Here is a 22,789-nt window from a genome sequence, read left to right as displayed (position 1 = left end):
ACAAGTACGACACGCACACCCCCCTACGCGAACACCCCCACCCGCCAACAGCCTGTACCAGTCAATCGCATGCACAAGTACGACACGCACCCCCCCAACAAGCCCACACGAACACCCCCACCCGCCAACGGCCCGTACCAGTCAATCGCACGCACAAGTACGACACGCACACCCCCTACGCGAACACCCCCACCTGCCAACGGATCATACCAGTCAATCGCACGCATGAGTACGACACGCACCCCCCCCAACAAGCCCACGCGAACACCCCCACCCGCCAACGGCCCGTACCAGTCAATCCCACGCACAAGTACGACACGCACACCCCCTACGCGAACACCTCCACCCGCCAACGGCCGGTACCAGTCAATCGCACGCACAAGTACGACACGGACACCCCCCCAACAAGCCCACGCGAACACCCCCACCCGCAAACGGCCCGTACCAGTCAATCGCACGCACAAGCACGACACGCACACACCCCCAACAAGCCCACGTGAACACCCCCACCCACAAACGGCCCGTACCAGTCAATCGCACGCACAAGTACGACACGCACACTCCCCCAACAAGCCCACGCGAACACCCCCACCCGCCAATGGCCCGTACCAGTCAATCGCACGCACAAGTATGACACGCACACCCCCCAACAAGCCCATGCGAACACCCCCACCCACCAACGGCCCGTACCAGTCAATCGCACGCACAAGTACGACACGCACACCCCCCCAACAAGCCCATGCGAACACCCCCACCCGCCAACGGCCCATACCAGTCAATCGCACGCACAAGTACGACACGCACACCCCCTTCACGAACACCCCCACCCGCCAACAGCCCGTACCAGTCAATCGCACGCACAAGTACGACACGCACACCCCCCTACGCGAACACCCCCACCCGCCAACGGCCCATACCAGTCAATCGCACGCACAAGTACGACACGCACACCCCCCTACGCGAACACCCCCACCCGCCAACGGCCTGTACCAGTCAATCGCATGCACAAGTAAGACACGCACACCCCCCTACGCGAACACCCCCACCTGCCAACGGCCCGTACCAGTCAATCGCACGCACAAGTACGACACGCACACCCCCCCAACAACCCCATGCGAACACCCCCACCCGCCAACTGCCCGTACCAGTCAATTGCACGCACAAGTACGACCCGCACACCCCCCTACGCGAACACCCCCACCCGCCAACGGCCCGTACCAGTCAATCGCACGCACAAGTACGACACGCACCCCCCCAACAAGCCCACGTGAACACCCCCACCCGCCAACGCCCGTACCAGTCAATTGCACGCACAAGTACGACACGCACACCCCCCTACGCGAACACCCCCACCCGCCAACGGCCCGTACCAGTCAATCACACGCACAAGTACAACACGCACACCCCCCTACGCGAACACCCCCACCCGCCAATGGCCCGTACCAGTCAATCGCACGCACAAGTACGACACGCACACCCCCCTACGCGAACACCCCCACCCGCCAACGGCCCGTACCAGTCAATCGCACGCACAAGTACGACACGCACACCCCCCCAACAAGCCCATGCGAACACCCCACCCGCCAACGGCCCATACCAGTCAATCGCACGCACAAGTACGACACGCACACCCCCTTCACGAACACCCCCACCCGCCAATGGCCCGTACCAGTCAATCGCACGCACAAGTACGACACGTACACCCCCCCAACAAGCCCACGCGAACACCCCCACCCGCCAACAGCCCGTACCAGTCAATCGCACGCACAAGTACGACACGCACACCCCCCTACGCGAACACCCCCACCCGCCAACGGCCCGTACCAGTCAATCGCACGCACAAGTACGACACGCACACCCCCCTACGCGAACACCCCCACCCGCCAACAGCCTGTACCAGTCAATCGCATGCACAAGTACGACACGCACCCCCCCAACAAGCCCACACGAACACCCCCACCCGCCAACGGCCCGTACCAGTCAATCGCACGCACAAGTATGACACGCACACCCCCTACGCGAACACCCCCACCTGCCAACGGATCATACCAGTCAATCGCACGCATGAGTACGACACGCACCCCCCCAACAAGCCCACGCGAACACCCCCACCCGCCAACCGCCCGTACCAGTCAATCCCACGCACAAGTACGACACGCACACCCCCTACGCGAACACCTCCACCCGCCAACGGCCGGTACCAGTCAATCGCACGCACAAGTACGACACGGACACCCCCCCAACAAGCCCACGCGAACACTCCCACCCGCAAACGGCCCGTACCAGTCAATCGCACGCACAAGCACGACACGCACACACCCCCAACAAGCCCACGTGAACACCCCCACCCACAAACGGCCCGTACCAGTCAATCGCACGCACAAGTACGACACGCACACTCCCCCAACAAGCCCACGCGAACACCCCCACCCGCCAATGGCCCGTACCAGTCAATCGCACGCACAAGTATGACACGCACACCCCCCAACAAGCCCATGCGAACACCCCCACCCACCAACGGCCCGTACCAGTCAATCGCACGCACAAGTACGACACGCACACCCCCCCAACAAGCCCATGCGAACACCCCCACCCGCCAACGGCCCATACCAGTCAATCGCACGCACAAGTACGACACGCACACCCCCTTCACGAACACCCCCACCCGCCAATGGCCCGTACCAGTCAATCGCACGCACAAGTACGACACGCACACCCCCTCCAACAAGCCCACGCGAACACCCCCACCCGCCAACGGCCTGTACCAGTCAATCGCATGCACAAGTAAGACACGCACACCCCCCTACGCGAACACCCCCACCTGCCAACGGCCCGTACCAGTCAATCGCACGCACAAGTACGACACGCACACCCCCCCAACAACCCCATGCGAACACCCCCACCCGCCAACTGCCCGTACCAGTCAATTGCACGCACAAGTACGACCCGCACACCCCCCTACGCGAACACCCCCACCCGCCAACGGCCCGTACCAGTCAATCGCACGCACAAGTACGACACGCACCCCCCCAACAAGCCCACGTGAACACCCCCACCCGCCAACGCCCGTACCAGTCAATTGCACGCACAAGTACGACACGCACACCCCCCTACGCGAACACCCCCACCCGCCAACGGCCCGTACCAGTCAATCACACGCACAAGTACAACACGCACACCCCCCTACGCGAACACCCCCACCCGCCAATGGCCCGTACCAGTCAATCGCACGCACAAGTACGACACGCACACCCCCCTACGCGAACACCCCCACCCGCCAACGGCCCGTACCAGTCAATCGCACGCACAAGTACGACACGCACACCCCCCCAACAAGCCCATGCGAACACCCCACCCGCCAACGGCCCATACCAGTCAATCGCACGCACAAGTACGACACGCACACCCCCTTCACGAACACCCCCACCCGCCAATGGCCCGTACCAGTCAATCGCACGCACAAGTACGACACGTACACCCCCCCAACAAGCCCACGCGAACACCCCCACCCGCCAACAGCCCGTACCAGTCAATCGCACGCACAAGTACGACACGCACACCCCCCTACGCGAACACCCCCACCCGCCAACGGCCCGTACCAGTCAATCGCACGCACAAGTACGACACGCACACCCCCCTACGCGAACACCCCCACCCGCCAACAGCCTGTACCAGTCAATCGCATGCACAAGTACGACACGCACCCCCCCAACAAGCCCACACGAACACCCCCACCCGCCAACGGCCCGTACCAGTCAATCGCACGCACAAGTACGACACGCACACCCCCTACGCGAACACCCCCACCTGCCAACGGATCATACCAGTCAATCGCACGCATGAGTACGACACGCACCCCCCCCAACAAGCCCACGCGAACACCCCCACCCGCCAACGGCCCGTACCAGTCAATCCCACGCACAAGTACGACACGCACACCCCCTACGCGAACACCTCCACCCGCCAACGGCCGGTACCAGTCAATCGCACGCACAAGTACGACACGGACACCCCCCCAACAAGCCCACGCGAACACCCCCACCCGCAAACGGCCCGTACCAGTCAATCGCACGCACAAGCACGACACGCACACACCCCCAACAAGCCCACGTGAACACCCCCACCCACAAACGGCCCGTACCAGTCAATCGCACGCACAAGTACGACACGCACACTCCCCCAACAAGCCCACGCGAACACCCCCACCCGCCAATGGCCCGTACCAGTCAATCGCACGCACAAGTATGACACGCACACCCCCCAACAAGCCCATGCGAACACCCCCACCCACCAACGGCCCGTACCAGTCAATCGCACGCACAAGTACGACACGCACACCCCCCCAACAAGCCCATGCGAACACCCCCACCCGCCAACGGCCCATACCAGTCAATCGCACGCACAAGTACGACACGCACACCCCCTTCACGAACACCCCCACCCGCCAACAGCCCGTACCAGTCAATCGCACGCACAAGTACGACACGCACACCCCCCTACGCGAACACCCCCACCCGCCAACGGCCCATACCAGTCAATCGCACGCACAAGTACGACACGCACACCCCCCTACGCGAACACCCCCACCCGCCAACGGCCTGTACCAGTCAATCGCACGCACAAGTACGACACGCACCCCCCCAACAAGCCCACGCGAACACCCCCACCCGCCAACGGCCCGTACCAGTCAATCGCACGCACAAGTACGACACGCACACCCCCTACGCGAACACCCCCACCCGCCAACGGCCCGTACCAGTCAATCGCACGCACAAGTGCGACACGCACACCCCCTCCAACAAGCCCACACGAACACACCCACCCGCCAACGGCCTGTACCAGTCAATCGCACGCACAAGTAAGACACGCACACCCCCCTATGCGAACACCCCCACCTGCCAACGGCCCATACCAGTCAATCGCACGCACAAGTACGACACGCACACCCCCCAACAACCCCATGCGAACACCCCCACCCGCCAACTGCCCGTACCAGTCAATTGCACGCACAAGTACGACCCGCACACCCCCCTACGCGAACACCCCCACCCGCCAACGGCCCGTACCAGTCAATCGCACGCACAAGTACGACACGCACCCCCCCAACAAGCCCACGTGAACACCCCCACCCGCCAACGCCCGTACCAGTCAATTGCACGCACAAGTACGACACGCACACCCCCCTACGCGAACACCCCCACCCGCCAACGGCCCGTACCAGTCAATCGCACGCACAAGTACGACACGCACACCCCCCTACGCGAACACCCCCACCCGCCAACAGCCTGTACCAGTCAATCGCATGCACAAGTACGACACGCACCCCCCAACAAGCCCACACGAACACCCCCACCCGCCAACGGCCCGTACCAGTCAATCGCACGCACAAGTACGACACGCACACCCCCTACGCGAACACCCCCACCTGCCAACGGATCATACCAGTCAATCGCACGCATGAGTACGACACGCACCCCCCACAACAAGCCCACGCGAACACCCCCACCCGCCAACGGCCCGTACCAGTCAATCCCACGCACAAGTACGACACGCACACCCCCTACGCGAACACCTCCACCCGCCAACGGCCGGTACCAGTCAATCGCACGCACAAGTACGACACGGACACCCCCCCAACAAGCCCACGCGAACACCCCCACCCGCAAACGGCCCGTACCAGTCAATCGCACGCACAAGCACGACACGCACACACCCCCAACAAGCCCACGTGAACACCCCCACCCACAAACGGCCCGTACCAGTCAATCGCACGCACAAGTACGACACGCACACTCCCCCAACAAGCCCACGCGAACACCCCCACCCGCCAATGGCCCGTACCAGTCAATCGCACGCACAAGTATGACACGCACACCCCCCAACAAGCCCATGCGAACACCCCCACCCACCAACGGCCCGTACCAGTCAATCGCACGCACAAGTACGACACGCACACCCCCCCAACAAGCCCATGCGAACACCCCCACCCGCCAACGGCCCATACCAGTCAATCGCACGCACAAGTACGACACGCACACCCCCTTCACGAACACCCCCACCCGCCAACAGCCCATACCAGTCAATCGCACGCACAAGTACGACACGCACACCCCCTACGCGAACACCCCCACCCGCCAACGGCCCGTACCAGTCAATCGCACGCACAAGTGCGACACGCACACCCCCTCCAACAAGCCCACACGAACACCCCCACCCGCCAACGGCCTGTACCAGTCAATCGCACGCACAAGTAAGACACGCACACCCCCCTATGCGAACACCCCCACCTGCCAACGGCCCGTACCAGTCAATCGCACGCACAAGTACGACACGCACACCCCCCAACAACCCCATGCGAACACCCCCACCCGCCAACTGCCCGTACCAGTCAATTGCACGCACAAGTACGACCCGCACACCCCCCTACGCGAACACCCCCACCCGCCAACGGCCCGTACCAGTCAATCGCACGCACAAGTACGACACGCACCCCCCCAACAAGCCCACGTGAACACCCCCACCCGCCAACGCCCGTACCAGTCAATTGCATGCACAAGTACGACACGCACACCCCCCCAACAACCCCATGCGAACACCCCCACCCGCCAACTGCCCGTACCAGTCAATTGCACGCACAAGTACGACCCGCACACCCCCCTACGCGAACACCCCCACCCGCCAACGGCCCGTACCAGTCAATCGCACGCACAAGTACGACACGCACCCCCCCAACAAGCCCACGTGAACACCCCCACCCGCCAACGCCCGTACCAGTCAATTGCACGCACAAGTACGACACGCACACCCCCCTACGCGAACACCCCCACCCGCCAACGGCCCGTACCAGTCAATCACACGCACAAGTACAACACGCACACCCCCCTACGCGAACACCCCCACCCGCCAATGGCCCGTACCAGTCAATCGCACGCACAAGTACGACACGCACACCCCCCTACGCGAACACCCCCACCCGCCAACGGCCCGTACCAGTCAATCGCACGCACAAGTACGACACGCACACCCCCCCAACAAGCCCATGCGAACACCCCACCCGCCAACGGCCCATACCAGTCAATCGCACGCACAAGTACGACACGCACACCCCCTTCACGAACACCCCCACCCGCCAATGGCCCGTACCAGTCAATCGCACGCACAAGTACGACACGTACACCCCCCCAACAAGCCCACGCGAACACCCCCACCCGCCAACAGCCCGTACCAGTCAATCGCACGCACAAGTACGACACGCACACCCCCCTACGCGAACACCCCCACCCGCCAACGGCCCGTACCAGTCAATCGCACGCACAAGTACGACACGCACACCCCCCTACGCGAACACCCCCACCCGCCAACAGCCTGTACCAGTCAATCGCATGCACAAGTACGACACGCACCCCCCCCAACAAGCCCACACGAACACCCCCACCCGCCAACGGCCCGTACCAGTCAATCGCACGCACAAGTACGACACGCACACCCCCTACGCGAACACCCCCACCTGCCAACGGATCATACCAGTCAATCGCACGCATGAGTACGACACGCACCCCCCCCAACAAGCCCACGCGAACACCCCCACCCGCCAACGGCCCGTACCAGTCAATCCCACGCACAAGTACGACACGCACACCCCCTACGCGAACACCTCCACCCGCCAACGGCCGGTACCAGTCAATCGCACGCACAAGTACGACACGGACACCCCCCAACAAGCCCACGCGAACACCCCCACCCGCAAACGGCCCGTACCAGTCAATCGCACGCACAAGCACGACACGCACACACCCCCAACAAGCCCACGTGAACACCCCCACCCACAAACGGCCCGTACCAGTCAATCGCACGCACAAGTACGACACGCACACTCCCCCAACAAGCCCACACGAACACCCCCACCCGCCAATGGCCCGTACCAGTCAATCGCACGCACAAGTATGACACGCACACCCCCCAACAAGCCCATGCGAACACCCCCACCCACCAACGGCCCGTACCAGTCAATCGCACGCACAAGTACGACACGCACACCCCCCCAACAAGCCCATGCGAACACCCCCACCCGCCAACGGCCCATACCAGTCAATCGCACGCACAAGTACGACACGCACACCCCCTTCACGAACACCCCCACCCGCCAACAGCCCGTACCAGTCAATCGCACGCACAAGTACGACACGCACACCCCCCTACGCGAACACCCCCACCCGCCAATGGCCCATACCAGTCAATCGCACGCACAAGTACGACACGCACACCCCCCTACGCGAACACCCCCACCCGCCAACGGCCTGTACCAGTCAATCGCACGCACAAGTACGACACGCACCCCCCCAACAAGCCCATGCGAACACCCCCACCCGCCAACGGCCCGTACCAGTCAATCGCACGCACAAGTACGACACGCACACCCCCTACGCGAACACCCCCACCCGCCAACGGCCCGTACCAGTCAATCGCACGCACAAGTGCGACACGCACACCCCCTCCAACAAGCCCACACGAACACCCCCACCCGCCAACGGCCTGTACCAGTCAATCGCACGCACAAGTAAGACACGCACACCCCCCTATGCGAACACCCCCACCTGCCAACGGCCCATACCAGTCAATCGCACGCACAAGTACGACACGCACACCCCCCAACAACCCCATGCGAACACCCCCACCCGCCAACTGCCCGTACCAGTCAATTGCACGCACAAGTACGACCCGCACACCCCCCTACGCGAACACCCCCACCCGCCAACGGCCCGTACCAGTCAATCGCACGCACAAGTACGACACGCACCCCCCAACAAGCCCACGTGAACACCCCCACCCGCCAACGCCCGTACCAGTCAATTGCACGCACAAGTACGACACGCACACCCCCCTACGCGAACACCCCCACCCGCCAACGGCCCGTACCAGTCAATCGCACGCACAAGTACGACACGCACACCCCCCTACGCGAACACCCCCACCCGCCAACAGCCTGTACCAGTCAATCGCATGCACAAGTACGACACGCACCCCCCCAACAAGCCCACACGAACACCCCCACCCGCCAACGGCCCGTACCAGTCAATCGCACGCACAAGTACGACACGCACACCCCCTACGCGAACACCCCCACCTGCCAACGGATCATACCAGTCAATCGCACGCATGAGTACGACACGCACCCCCCCCCAACAAGCCCACGCGAACACCCCCACCCGCCAACGGCCCGTACCAGTCAATCCCACCACAAGTACGACACGCACACCCCCTACGCGAACACCTCCACCCGCCAACGGCCGGTACCAGTCAATCGCACGCACAAGTACGACACGGACACCCCCCCAACAAGCCCACGCGAACACCCCCACCCGCAAACGGCCCGTACCAGTCAATCGCACGCACAAGCACGACACGCACACACCCCCAACAAGCCCACGTGAACACCCCCACCCACAAACGGCCCGTACCAGTCAATCGCACGCACAAGTACGACACGCACACTCCCCCAACAAGCCCACGCGAACACCCCCACCCGCCAATGGCCCGTACCAGTCAATCGCACGCACAAGTATGACACGCACACCCCCCAACAAGCCCATGCGAACACCCCCACCCACCAACGGCCCGTACCAGTCAATCGCACGCACAAGTACGACACGCACACCCCCCCAACAAGCCCATGCGAACACCCCCACCCGCCAACGGCCCATACCAGTCAATCGCACGCACAAGTACGACACGCACACCCCCTTCACGAACACCCCCACCCGCCAACAGCCCGTACCAGTCAATCGCACGCACAAGTACGACACGCACACCCCCCTACGCGAACACCCCCACCCGCCAACGGCCCATACCAGTCAATCGCACGCACAAGTACGACACGCACACCCCCCTACGCGAACACCCCCACCCGCCAACGGCCTGTACCAGTCAATCGCATGCACAAGTAAGACACGCACACCCCCCTACGCGAACACCCCCACCTGCCAACGGCCCGTACCAGTCAATCGCACGCACAAGTACGACACGCACACCCCCCCAACAACCCCATGCGAACACCCCCACCCGCCAACTGCCCGTACCAGTCAATTGCACGCACAAGTACGACCCGCACACCCCCCTACGCGAACACCCCCACCCGCCAACGGCCCGTACCAGTCAATCGCACGCACAAGTACGACACGCACCCCCCCAACAAGCCCACGTGAACACCCCCACCCGCCAACGCCCGTACCAGTCAATTGCACGCACAAGTACGACACGCACACCCCCCTACGCGAACACCCCCACCCGCCAACGGCCCGTACCAGTCAATCACACGCACAAGTACAACACGCACACCCCCCTACGCGAACACCCCCACCCGCCAATGGCCCGTACCAGTCAATCGCACGCACAAGTACGACACGCACACCCCCCTACGCGAACACCCCCACCCGCCAACGGCCCGTACCAGTCAATCGCACGCACAAGTACGACACGCACACCCCCCCAACAAGCCCATGCGAACACCCCACCCGCCAACGGCCCATACCAGTCAATCGCACGCACAAGTACGACACGCACACCCCCTTCACGAACACCCCCACCCGCCAATGGCCCGTACCAGTCAATCGCACGCACAAGTACGACACGTACACCCCCCCAACAAGCCCACGCGAACACCCCCACCCGCCAACAGCCCGTACCAGTCAATCGCACGCACAAGTACGACACGCACACCCCCCTACGCGAACACCCCCACCCGCCAACGGCCCGTACCAGTCAATCGCACGCACAAGTACGACACGCACACCCCCCTACGCGAACACCCCCACCCGCCAACAGCCTGTACCAGTCAATCGCATGCACAAGTACGACACGCACCCCCCCAACAAGCCCACACGAACACCCCCACCCGCCAACGGCCCGTACCAGTCAATCGCACGCACAAGTATGACACGCACACCCCCTACGCGAACACCCCCACCTGCCAACGGATCATACCAGTCAATCGCACGCATGAGTACGACACGCACCCCCCCAACAAGCCCACGCGAACACCCCCACCCGCCAACCGCCCGTACCAGTCAATCCCACGCACAAGTACGACACGCACACCCCCTACGCGAACACCTCCACCCGCCAACGGCCGGTACCAGTCAATCGCACGCACAAGTACGACACGGACACCCCCCCAACAAGCCCACGCGAACACTCCCACCCGCAAACGGCCCGTACCAGTCAATCGCACGCACAAGCACGACACGCACACACCCCCAACAAGCCCACGTGAACACCCCCACCCACAAACGGCCCGTACCAGTCAATCGCACGCACAAGTACGACACGCACACTCCCCCAACAAGCCCACGCGAACACCCCCACCCGCCAATGGCCCGTACCAGTCAATCGCACGCACAAGTATGACACGCACACCCCCCAACAAGCCCATGCGAACACCCCCACCCACCAACGGCCCGTACCAGTCAATCGCACGCACAAGTACGACACGCACACCCCCCCAACAAGCCCATGCGAACACCCCCACCCGCCAACGGCCCATACCAGTCAATCGCACGCACAAGTACGACACGCACACCCCCTTCACGAACACCCCCACCCGCCAATGGCCCGTACCAGTCAATCGCACGCACAAGTACGACACGCACACCCCCTCCAACAAGCCCACGCGAACACCCCCACCCGCCAACGGCCTGTACCAGTCAATCGCATGCACAAGTAAGACACGCACACCCCCCTACGCGAACACCCCCACCTGCCAACGGCCCGTACCAGTCAATCGCACGCACAAGTACGACACGCACACCCCCCCAACAACCCCATGCGAACACCCCCACCCGCCAACTGCCCGTACCAGTCAATTGCACGCACAAGTACGACCCGCACACCCCCCTACGCGAACACCCCCACCCGCCAACGGCCCGTACCAGTCAATCGCACGCACAAGTACGACACGCACCCCCCCAACAAGCCCACGTGAACACCCCCACCCGCCAACGCCCGTACCAGTCAATTGCACGCACAAGTACGACACGCACACCCCCCTACGCGAACACCCCCACCCGCCAACGGCCCGTACCAGTCAATCACACGCACAAGTACAACACGCACACCCCCCTACGCGAACACCCCCACCCGCCAATGGCCCGTACCAGTCAATCGCACGCACAAGTACGACACGCACACCCCCCTACGCGAACACCCCCACCCGCCAACGGCCCGTACCAGTCAATCGCACGCACAAGTACGACACGCACACCCCCCCAACAAGCCCATGCGAACACCCCACCCGCCAACGGCCCATACCAGTCAATCGCACGCACAAGTACGACACGCACACCCCCTTCACGAACACCCCCACCCGCCAATGGCCCGTACCAGTCAATCGCACGCACAAGTACGACACGTACACCCCCCCAACAAGCCCACGCGAACACCCCCACCCGCCAACAGCCCGTACCAGTCAATCGCACGCACAAGTACGACACGCACACCCCCCTACGCGAACACCCCCACCCGCCAACGGCCCGTACCAGTCAATCGCACGCACAAGTACGACACGCACACCCCCCTACGCGAACACCCCCACCCGCCAACAGCCTGTACCAGTCAATCGCATGCACAAGTACGACACGCACCCCCCCAACAAGCCCACACGAACACCCCCACCCGCCAACGGCCCGTACCAGTCAATCGCACGCACAAGTACGACACGCACACCCCCTACGCGAACACCCCCACCTGCCAACGGATCATACCAGTCAATCGCACGCATGAGTACGACACGCACCCCCCCCAACAAGCCCACGCGAACACCCCCACCCGCCAACGGCCCGTACCAGTCAATCCCACGCACAAGTACGACACGCACACCCCCTACGCGAACACCTCCACCCGCCAACGGCCGGTACCAGTCAATCGCACGCACAAGTACGACACGGACACCCCCCCAACAAGCCCACGCGAACACCCCCACCCGCAAACGGCCCGTACCAGTCAATCGCACGCACAAGCACGACACGCACACACCCCCAACAAGCCCACGTGAACACCCCCACCCACAAACGGCCCGTACCAGTCAATCGCACGCACAAGTACGACACGCACACTCCCCCAACAAGCCCACGCGAACACCCCCACCCGCCAATGGCCCGTACCAGTCAATCGCACGCACAAGTATGACACGCACACCCCCCAACAAGCCCATGCGAACACCCCCACCCACCAACGGCCCGTACCAGTCAATCGCACGCACAAGTACGACACGCACACCCCCCCAACAAGCCCATGCGAACACCCCCACCCGCCAATGGCCCATACCAGTCAATCGCACGCACAAGTACGACACGCACACCCCCTTCACGAACACCCCCACCCGCCAACAGCCCATACCAGTCAATCGCACGCACAAGTACGACACGCACACCCCCTACGCGAACACCCCCACCCGCCAACGGCCCGTACCAGTCAATCGCACGCACAAGTGCGACACGCACACCCCCTCCAACAAGCCCACACGAACACCCCCACCCGCCAACGGCCTGTACCAGTCAATCGCACGCACAAGTAAGACACGCACACCCCCCTATGCGAACACCCCCACCTGCCAACGGCCCGTACCAGTCAATCGCACGCACAAGTACGACACGCACACCCCCCAACAACCCCATGCGAACACCCCCACCCGCCAACTGCCCGTACCAGTCAATTGCACGCACAAGTACGACCCGCACACCCCCCTACGCGAACACCCCCACCCGCCAACGGCCCGTACCAGTCAATCGCACGCACAAGTACGACACGCACCCCCCCAACAAGCCCACGTGAACACCCCCACCCGCCAACGCCCGTACCAGTCAATTGCATGCACAAGTACGACACGCACACCCCCCTACGCGAACACCCCCACCCGCCAACTGCCCGTACCAGTCAATCACACGCACAAGTACAACACGCACACCCCCCTACGCGAACACCCCCACCCGCCAATGGCCCGTACCAGTCAATCGCACGCACAAGTACGACACGCACACCCCCCTACGCGAACACCCCCACCCGCCAACGGCCCGTACCAGTCAATCGCACGCACAAGTACGACACGCACACCCCCCAACAAGCCCATGCGAACACCCCCACCCGCCAACGGCCCATACCAGTCAATCGCACGCACAAGTACGACACGCACACCCCCTTCACGAACACCCCCACCCGCCAATGGCCCGTACCAGTCAATCGCACGCACAAGTACGACACGCACACCCCCTCCATCAAGCCCACGCGAACACCCCCACCCGCCAACGGCCTGTACCAGTCAATCGCATGCACAAGTAAGACACGCACACCCCCCTACGCGAACACCCCCACCTGCCAACGGCCCGTACCAGTCAATCGCACGCACAAGTACGACACGCACAAGTCAAGTCAAGTCAAGTCATAAAATTTGTATAGCGCACTACATACCCAGAGGGTTTCAAGGCGCTTAGGAAGGGGAGGAGGATTATTTGTCAAATATCCACGTTTTAAGCTGCTTTCTGAACGCTAGGTGATTCTGGGTGAGGCGAAGGTAAGCGGGGAGTGAGTTCCATGTTTTGGCAGCCAGGTATGAAAAGGATCTGCCTCCCATGGTGGTCTTGTTGATGCGAGGTACAGTGGCGAAGGCTTGGCTGGAAGAGCGAAGTTGGCGGGAGGGGGTGTAGAAGGACAGTCGAGAGTTGAGGCAATCTGGTCCGATGTCGTAGAGTGATTTGTGTGCGTGGGTAAGCAGTCGGAAAGTGATCCTCTTATTGACGGGTAGCCAGTGGAGGTCTTTAAGGTGACCAGAGATGTGTTCGTTGCGTGGGATGTCTAGTATGAGCCTGGCTGAGGCGTTTTGGATTCGTTGTAGTTTCTTCTGGAGTTTAGCGGTGGTGCCTGCGTAGAGGGTGTTTCCGTAGTCCAGTCGGCTCGTGACTACGGCCTGTACCAGTCAATCGCACGCACAAGTACGACACGCACCCCCCCAACAAGCCCATGCGAACACCCCCACCCGCCAACGGCCCGTACCAGTCAATCGCACGCACAAGTACGACACGCACACCCCCTACGCGAACACCCCCACCCGCCAACGGCCCGTACCAGTCAATCGCACGCACAAGTGCGACACGCACACCCCCTCCAACAAGCCCACACGAACACCCCCACCCGCCAACGGCCTGTACCAGTCAATCGCACGCACAAGTAAGACACGCACACCCCCCTATGCGAACACCCCCACCTGCCAACGGCCCATACCAGTCAATCGCACGCACAAGTACGACACGCACACCCCCCAACAACCCCATGCGAACACCCCCACCCGCCAACTGCCCGTACCAGTCAATTGCACGCACAAGTACGACCCGCACACCCCCCTACGCGAACACCCCCACCCGCCAACGGCCCGTACCAGTCAATCGCACGCACAAGTACGACACGCACCCCCCAACAAGCCCACGTGAACACCCCCACCCGCCAACGCCCGTACCAGTCAATTGCACGCACAAGTACGACACGCACACCCCCCTACGCGAACACCCCCACCCGCCAACGGCCCGTACCAGTCAATCGCACGCACAAGTACGACACGCACACCCCCCTACGCGAACACCCCCACCCGCCAACAGCCTGTACCAGTCAATCGCATGCACAAGTACGACACGCACCCCCCCAACAAGCCCACACGAACACCCCCACCCGCCAACGGCCCGTACCAGTCAATCGCACGCACAAGTACGACACGCACACCCCCTACGCGAACACCCCCACCTGCCAACGGATCATACCAGTCAATCGCACGCATGAGTACGACACGCACCCCCCCCCAACAAGCCCACGCGAACACCCCCACCCGCCAACGGCCCGTACCAGTCAATCCCACCACAAGTACGACACGCACACCCCCTACGCGAACACCTCCACCCGCCAACGGCCGGTACCAGTCAATCGCACGCACAAGTACGACACGGACACCCCCCCAACAAGCCCACGCGAACACCCCCACCCGCAAACGGCCCGTACCAGTCAATCGCACGCACAAGCACGACACGCACACACCCCCAACAAGCCCACGTGAACACCCCCACCCACAAACGGCCCGTACCAGTCAATCGCACGCACAAGTACGACACGCACACTCCCCCAACAAGCCCACGCGAACACCCCCACCCGCCAATGGCCCGTACCAGTCAATCGCACGCACAAGTATGACACGCACACCCCCCAACAAGCCCATGCGAACACCCCCACCCACCAACGGCCCGTACCAGTCAATCGCACGCACAAGTACGACACGCACACCCCCCCAACAAGCCCATGCGAACACCCCCACCCGCCAATGGCCCATACCAGTCAATCGCACGCACAAGTACGACACGCACACCCCCTTCACGAACACCCCCACCCGCCAACAGCCCATACCAGTCAATCGCACGCACAAGTACGACACGCACACCCCCTACGCGAACACCCCCACCCGCCAACGGCCCGTACCAGTCAATCGCACGCACAAGTGCGACACGCACACCCCCTCCAACAAGCCCACACGAACACCCCCACCCGCCAACGGCCTGTACCAGTCAATCGCACGCACAAGTAAGACACGCACACCCCCCTATGCGAACACCCCCACCTGCCAACGGCCCGTACCAGTCAATCGCACGCACAAGTACGACACGCACACCCCCCAACAACCCCATGCGAACACCCCCACCCGCCAACTGCCCGTACCAGTCAATTGCACGCACAAGTACGACCCGCACACCCCCCTACGCGAACACCCCCACCCGCCAACGGCCCGTACCAGTCAATCGCACGCACAAGTACGACACGCACCCCCCCAACAAGCCCACGTGAACACCCCCACCCGCCAACGCCCGTACCAGTCAATTGCATGCACAAGTACGACACGCACACCCCCCTACGCGAACACCCCCACCCGCCAACTGCCCGTACCAGTCAATCACACGCACAAGTACAACACGCACACCCCCCTACGCGAACACCCCCACCCGCCAATGGCCCGTACCAGTCAATCGCACGCACAAGTACGACACGCACACCCCCCTACGCGAACACCCCCACCCGCCAACGGCCCGTACCAGTCAATCGCACGCACAAGTACGACACGCACACCCCCCAACAAGCCCATGCGAACACCCCCACCCGCCAACGGCCCATACCAGTCAATCGCACGCACAAGTACGACACGCACACCCCCTTCACGAACACCCCCACCCGCCAATGGCCCGTACCAGTCAATCGCACGCACAAGTACGACACGCACACCCCCTCCATCAAGCCCACGCGAACACCCCCACCCGCCAACGGCCTGTACCAGTCAATCGCATGCACAAGTAAGACACGCACACCCCCCTACGCGAACACCCCCACCTGCCAACGGCCCGTACCAGTCAATCGCACGCACAAGTACGACACGCACAAGTCAAGTCAAGTCAAGTCATAAAATTTGTATAGCGCACTACATACCCAGAGGGTTTCAAGGCGCTTAGGAAGGGGAGGAGGATTATTTGTCAAATATCCACGTTTTAAGCTGCTTTCTGAACGCTAGGTGATTCTGGGTGAGGCGAAGGTAAGCGGGGAGTGAGTTCCATGTTTTGGCAGCCAGGTATGAAAAGGATCTGCCTCCCATGGTGGTCTTGTTGATGCGAGGTACAGTGGCGAAGGCTTGGCTGGAAGAGCGAAGTTGGCGGGAGGGGGTGTAGAAGGACAGTCGAGAGTTGAGGCAATCTGGTCCGATGTCGTAGAGTGATTTGTGTGCGTGGGTAAGCAGTCGGAAAGTGATCCTCTTATTGACGGGTAGCCAGTGGAGGTCTTTAAGGTGACCAGAGATGTGTTCGTTGCGTGGGATGTCTAGTATGAGCCTGGCTGAGGCGTTTTGGATTCGTTGTAGTTTCTTCTGGAGTTTAGCGGTGGTGCCTGCGTAGAGGGTGTTTCCGTAGTCCAGTCGGCTCGTGACTAGAGCGTGGGTGACTGTTTTCCTTGTTTCGGAGGGGATCCAGCGAAATGTTTTTCTGAGCATGCGAAGAATGTTAAAGCAGGAAGAGGATACGGCGTTGACTTGTCTGTTCATGGAGAGTGAAGAATCCAGGATGACGCCAAGGTTCCGTGCGTGGTCTGTCGGGATGGGTGCTTTTCCGAGGGCTTCCGGCCACCAGGAGTCGTCCCATGCAGAGGGGGATGTACCTAAGATGAGGACTTCTGTTTTGTCTGAATTCAGTTTCAAACGGCTTTGTTTCATCCATTCGGCGACTTCTTTCATTCCTTCGTGTAGGTTAGTTTTGGCGGTGCTGGGGTCCTTGGTGAGAGAAAGGATCAGTTGAGTGTCGTCCGCGTAAGAGATGATGTTGAGGTTGTGTTGGCGGGCGATGGCCGCGAGGGGGCTCATGTATACGTTGAAGAGGGTGGGACTGAGTGAGGATCCTTGAGGTACGCCGCAGATGATTTCAGAGGCCTCGGACTTGAATGGTGGGAGGTGGACTCTCTGGGTTCTTCCGGTGAGGAACGAGGTGATCCATTCCAGTGCTTTTCCTTGGATTCCGATGTTTCTGAGGCGTTGTAAAAGGGTGCTGTGGCAGACTGTGTCGAAGGCTGCAGAGAGGTCGAGGAGGATGAGGGCGACTGTGTCTCCATTGTCCAGTAGAGTTCGAATGTCGTCTGTTGCTGCGATGAGGGCGGTCTCAGTGCTGTGTTTGGCTCGGAAGCCAGATTGTGAGGGGTCGAGTGATTTGTTGGCTTCGAGGAAGGCGGCGAGCTGGTTGTTGACGGCTTTCTCGATGACTTTGGCCGGGAATGGAAGAAGCAAGATGGGGCGGTAGTTTTTGAGTTCGGTGGGGTCTGCTGTTGGTTTTTTCAGAAGGGCGGTGAGTTCAGCGTGTTTCCAGTCTTCTGGGAAGGTAGCGGAGTTGAAGGAGCAGTTGATGACGTCTCGGAGGTGCGGAGCTATGACGGAGTCTGCTTTGTTGAAGATGTGGTGAGGGCATGGGTCTGTGGGGGATCCAGAGTGGATGGAATTCATCAGGCGGATGGTGTCCTCAGTGGAGATTGGGTTCCAGGCGTTAAGGGTGTTTACGGGGGGAAGATGGTCAGCAGATGGTAGGGTGGGTTGGCTTCCGGGTTGGTTGTCAAAGCTGTTGTGGATGTCAGCAATCTTGTTGTGGAAAAAAGAGGCTAGGGAGTCGCAGAGGGTTTGAGAGGGGGTGATGTCGTTGGAGTTGGCCGAGGGGTTGGAAAATTCCTTGACGATGTTGAAAAGTTCCTTGCTGTTGTGGGCGTTGTTGTCAAGTCGATCCTTGAATGCTGTTTTCTTGGCTTTTCGGATCAGTTGGTGGTGAGTACGGGTGGCGCTTTTGAAGGCGTCCTTGTTGCTGGTGGATGGGTCTTTTTTCCAGGCCTTTTCAAGGGAGCGGCATAGTTTCTTGGACTTCTTGAGATCATCGTTGAACCATGAGGCCTTCTTGTTGCCAAGTTTGTGTTGACGTTTTTTCAGTGGTGCTAAGGTGTCGGCGGTGTTGGATAACCAAAGGGTGAGGTTGGAGGCGGCTTCGTTGGCGTTAGAAGAGAGGGCTGGGGAGGTTCGAAGGAGCGATGTGGAGATCTGATCCGTGGTGATTTTGTTCCAGTTTCTTTGTAGAGTTGGTTGGAGGTGGATGATGGGTTTCGGCTTGTTGTAGGTGAAGTGAACGCAGCTGTGGTCAGTCCAGATGAGATCCGTAGTGTGGCTGAAGGAGACATGGTTGCTGGAGGTGAAGATGGGGTCAAGTGTGTGACCTGCGATGTGGGTGGGGGAAGTGACCAGTTGTTTAAGTCCGAGGTTGGCGAGGTTGTCTAAGAGGGTGGCGGTGTTGCGGTCGTTGATCTTTTCGAGGTGGAAGTTGAGGTCTCCCAGAAGGATGTAGTCTTTGGAGGGGAGCGCGTGTGGGGTGATGAAGTCCGTGAAGTCTTCACTGAATTTAGCGCGGGGTCCTGGTGGTCTGTAGAGGAGGGTGCCTCTGAGAGTTGTCTTGGGGTCGATGTGGATCTGGAAGTGAAGGTGTTCGGAGTTAGCGAGGTTGGCGTCGGAGCTGGTAGAGATGCGGATGGATTTCTTATGGACGATAGCGATTCCACCTCCTGTATGGTCGGTGCGGTCCTTGCGTGTGATCTTATAGTCATCTGGGATAGCGATGGCGATGTCAGGGGCGGAGGAAGCGTTCATCCATGTTTCCGTTAGGAAGGCGACGTCAGGAGAGATGGTGTCTAGGAGGTTCCAAAGGTCAATGGCGTGCCTGTGGACCGAGCGGGTGTTGAGAAGGATGCATTGTAGGTGGTTGGGGTCGGGAATCTGTGGTGTGGTCGTAGCGGAGATGTTGTAGGTGCCGCTAAATTTGCAGGAGAAGCAGGAGAACGGTCCATGGGTGCGTCCAGGAGCGGCTTGGACGCAGTTGGGGGCGCGACCAGGGTTAAGGGCTAGGAGGGTGGCGGCATCGTAGGTAGTGCGGGGGGGCTGGGCAGCGCGAGGAGCAGGGGGTCTGGCACTGGGCGCGGTCCAGGCGCGGACGGGCGTAGACGGGCTTACCTTTGGCGCACCTTCGGCGCGGATTGGGCGCGGACGCTGCGCGTGAACGCTGCGCGCGGGAACTACTGTCATATATGGATAGTGGAGGGGGAGGGGCGAGGGCGGCTCAGCTGGGAGGCGTGGCGGGCTCAGGGGAACACAACAACAGCAGTATCAAAATGGAGGGGAGGTCAGAGCAGGGCGCCGGGGGAAATCACACACAACAATGCAATCAAAGCAATGTAAGCGCTGTGGGATAATAGCGCTATGAAATTACGAAGCTTACTAAAAATAGGAGCTATGCAAATATCACAACTTGGTTACAATGCGCTATGCAGATATCACTACTTGGTTACAATGCAGCAATATGATACCACGCTGTGAGGAGCAGCGAGGGGAGCGATCACTCAGGGCGGAAGCAGCGAGTGAATCACAGCGCTGCGAGGTTTGGGGAATGCTTTTGAGTGCTTGTGGGAGGGCGGCTCAGCTGGGAGGCGTGGCGGGCTCAGGGGAACACAACAACAGCAGTATCAAAATGGAGGGGAGGTCAGAGCAGGGCGCCGGGGGAAATCACACACAACAATGCAATCAAAGCAATGTAAGCGCTGTGGGATAATAGCGCTATGAAATTACGAAGCTTACTAAAAATAGGAGCTATGCAAATATCACAACTTGGTTACAATGCGCTATGCAGATATCACTACTTGGTTACAATGCAGCAATATGATACCACGCTGTGAGGAGCAGCGAGGGGAGCGATCACTCAGGGCGGAAGCAGCGAGCGAATCACCCCCCCCACACCCCCCACACCCCCCCAACAACCCCATGCGAACACCCCCACCTGCCAACGGCCCGTACCAGTCAATTGCACGCACAAGTACGACCCGCACACCCCCCTACGCGAACACCCCCACCCGCCAACGGCCCGTACCAGTCAATCGCACGCACAAGTACGACACGCACCCCCCCAACAAGCCCACGTGAACACCCCCACCCGCCAACGCCCGTACCAGTCAATTGCACGCACAAGTACGACACGCACACCCCCCTACGCGAACACCCCCACCCGCCAACGGCCCGTACCAGTCAATCACACGCACAAGTACAACACGCACACCCCCCTACGCGAACACCCCCACCCGCCAATGGCCCGTACCAGTCAATCGCACGCACAAGTACGACACGCACACCCCCCTACGCGAACACCCCCACCCGCCAACGGCCCGTACCAGTCAATCGCACGCACAAGTACGACACGCACACCCCCCCAACAAGCCCATGCGAACACCCCACCCGCCAACGGCCCATACCAGTCAATCGCACGCACAAGTACGACACGCACACCCCCTTCACGAACACCCCCACCCGCCAATGGCCCGTACCAGTCAATCGCACGCACAAGTACGACACGTACACCCCCCCAACAAGCCCACGCGAACACCCCCACCCGCCAACAGCCCGTACCAGTCAATCGCACGCACAAGTACGACACGCACACCCCCCTACGCGAACACCCCCACCCGCCAACGGCCCGTACCAGTCAATCGCACGCACAAGTACGACACGCACACCCCCCTACGCGAACACCCCCACCCGCCAACAGCCTGTACCAGTCAATCGCATGCACAAGTACGACACGCACCCCCCCAACAAGCCCACACGAACACCCCCACCCGCCAACGGCCCGTACCAGTCAATCGCACGCACAAGTACGACACGCACACCCCCTACGCGAACACCCCCACCTGCCAACGGATCATACCAGTCAATCGCACGCATGAGTACGACACGCACCCCCCCCAACAAGCCCACGCGAACACCCCCACCCGCCAACGGCCCGTACCAGTCAATCCCACGCACAAGTACGACACGCACACCCCCTACGCGAACACCTCCACCCGCCAACGGCCGGTACCAGTCAATCGCACGCACAAGTACGACACAGACACCCCCCCAACAAGCCCACGCGAACACCCCCACCCGCAAACGGCCCGTACCAGTCAATCGCACGCACAAGCACGATACGCACACACCCCCAACAAGCCCACGTGAACACCCCCACCCACAAACGGCCCGTACCAGTCAATCGCACGCACAAGTACGACACGCACACTCCCCCAACAAGCCCACGCGAACACCCCCACCCGCCAATGGCCCGTACCAGTCAATCGCACGCACAAGTATGACACGCACACCCCCCAACAAGCCCATGCGAACACCCCC

This window comes from Lissotriton helveticus, chromosome 4_1 (genome assembly GCF_964261635.1).
Source record: "Lissotriton helveticus chromosome 4_1, aLisHel1.1, whole genome shotgun sequence".
Lineage (NCBI taxonomy): Eukaryota > Metazoa > Chordata > Amphibia > Caudata > Salamandridae > Lissotriton > Lissotriton helveticus.
Note: the sequence above shows the minus strand (reverse complement) of the source record.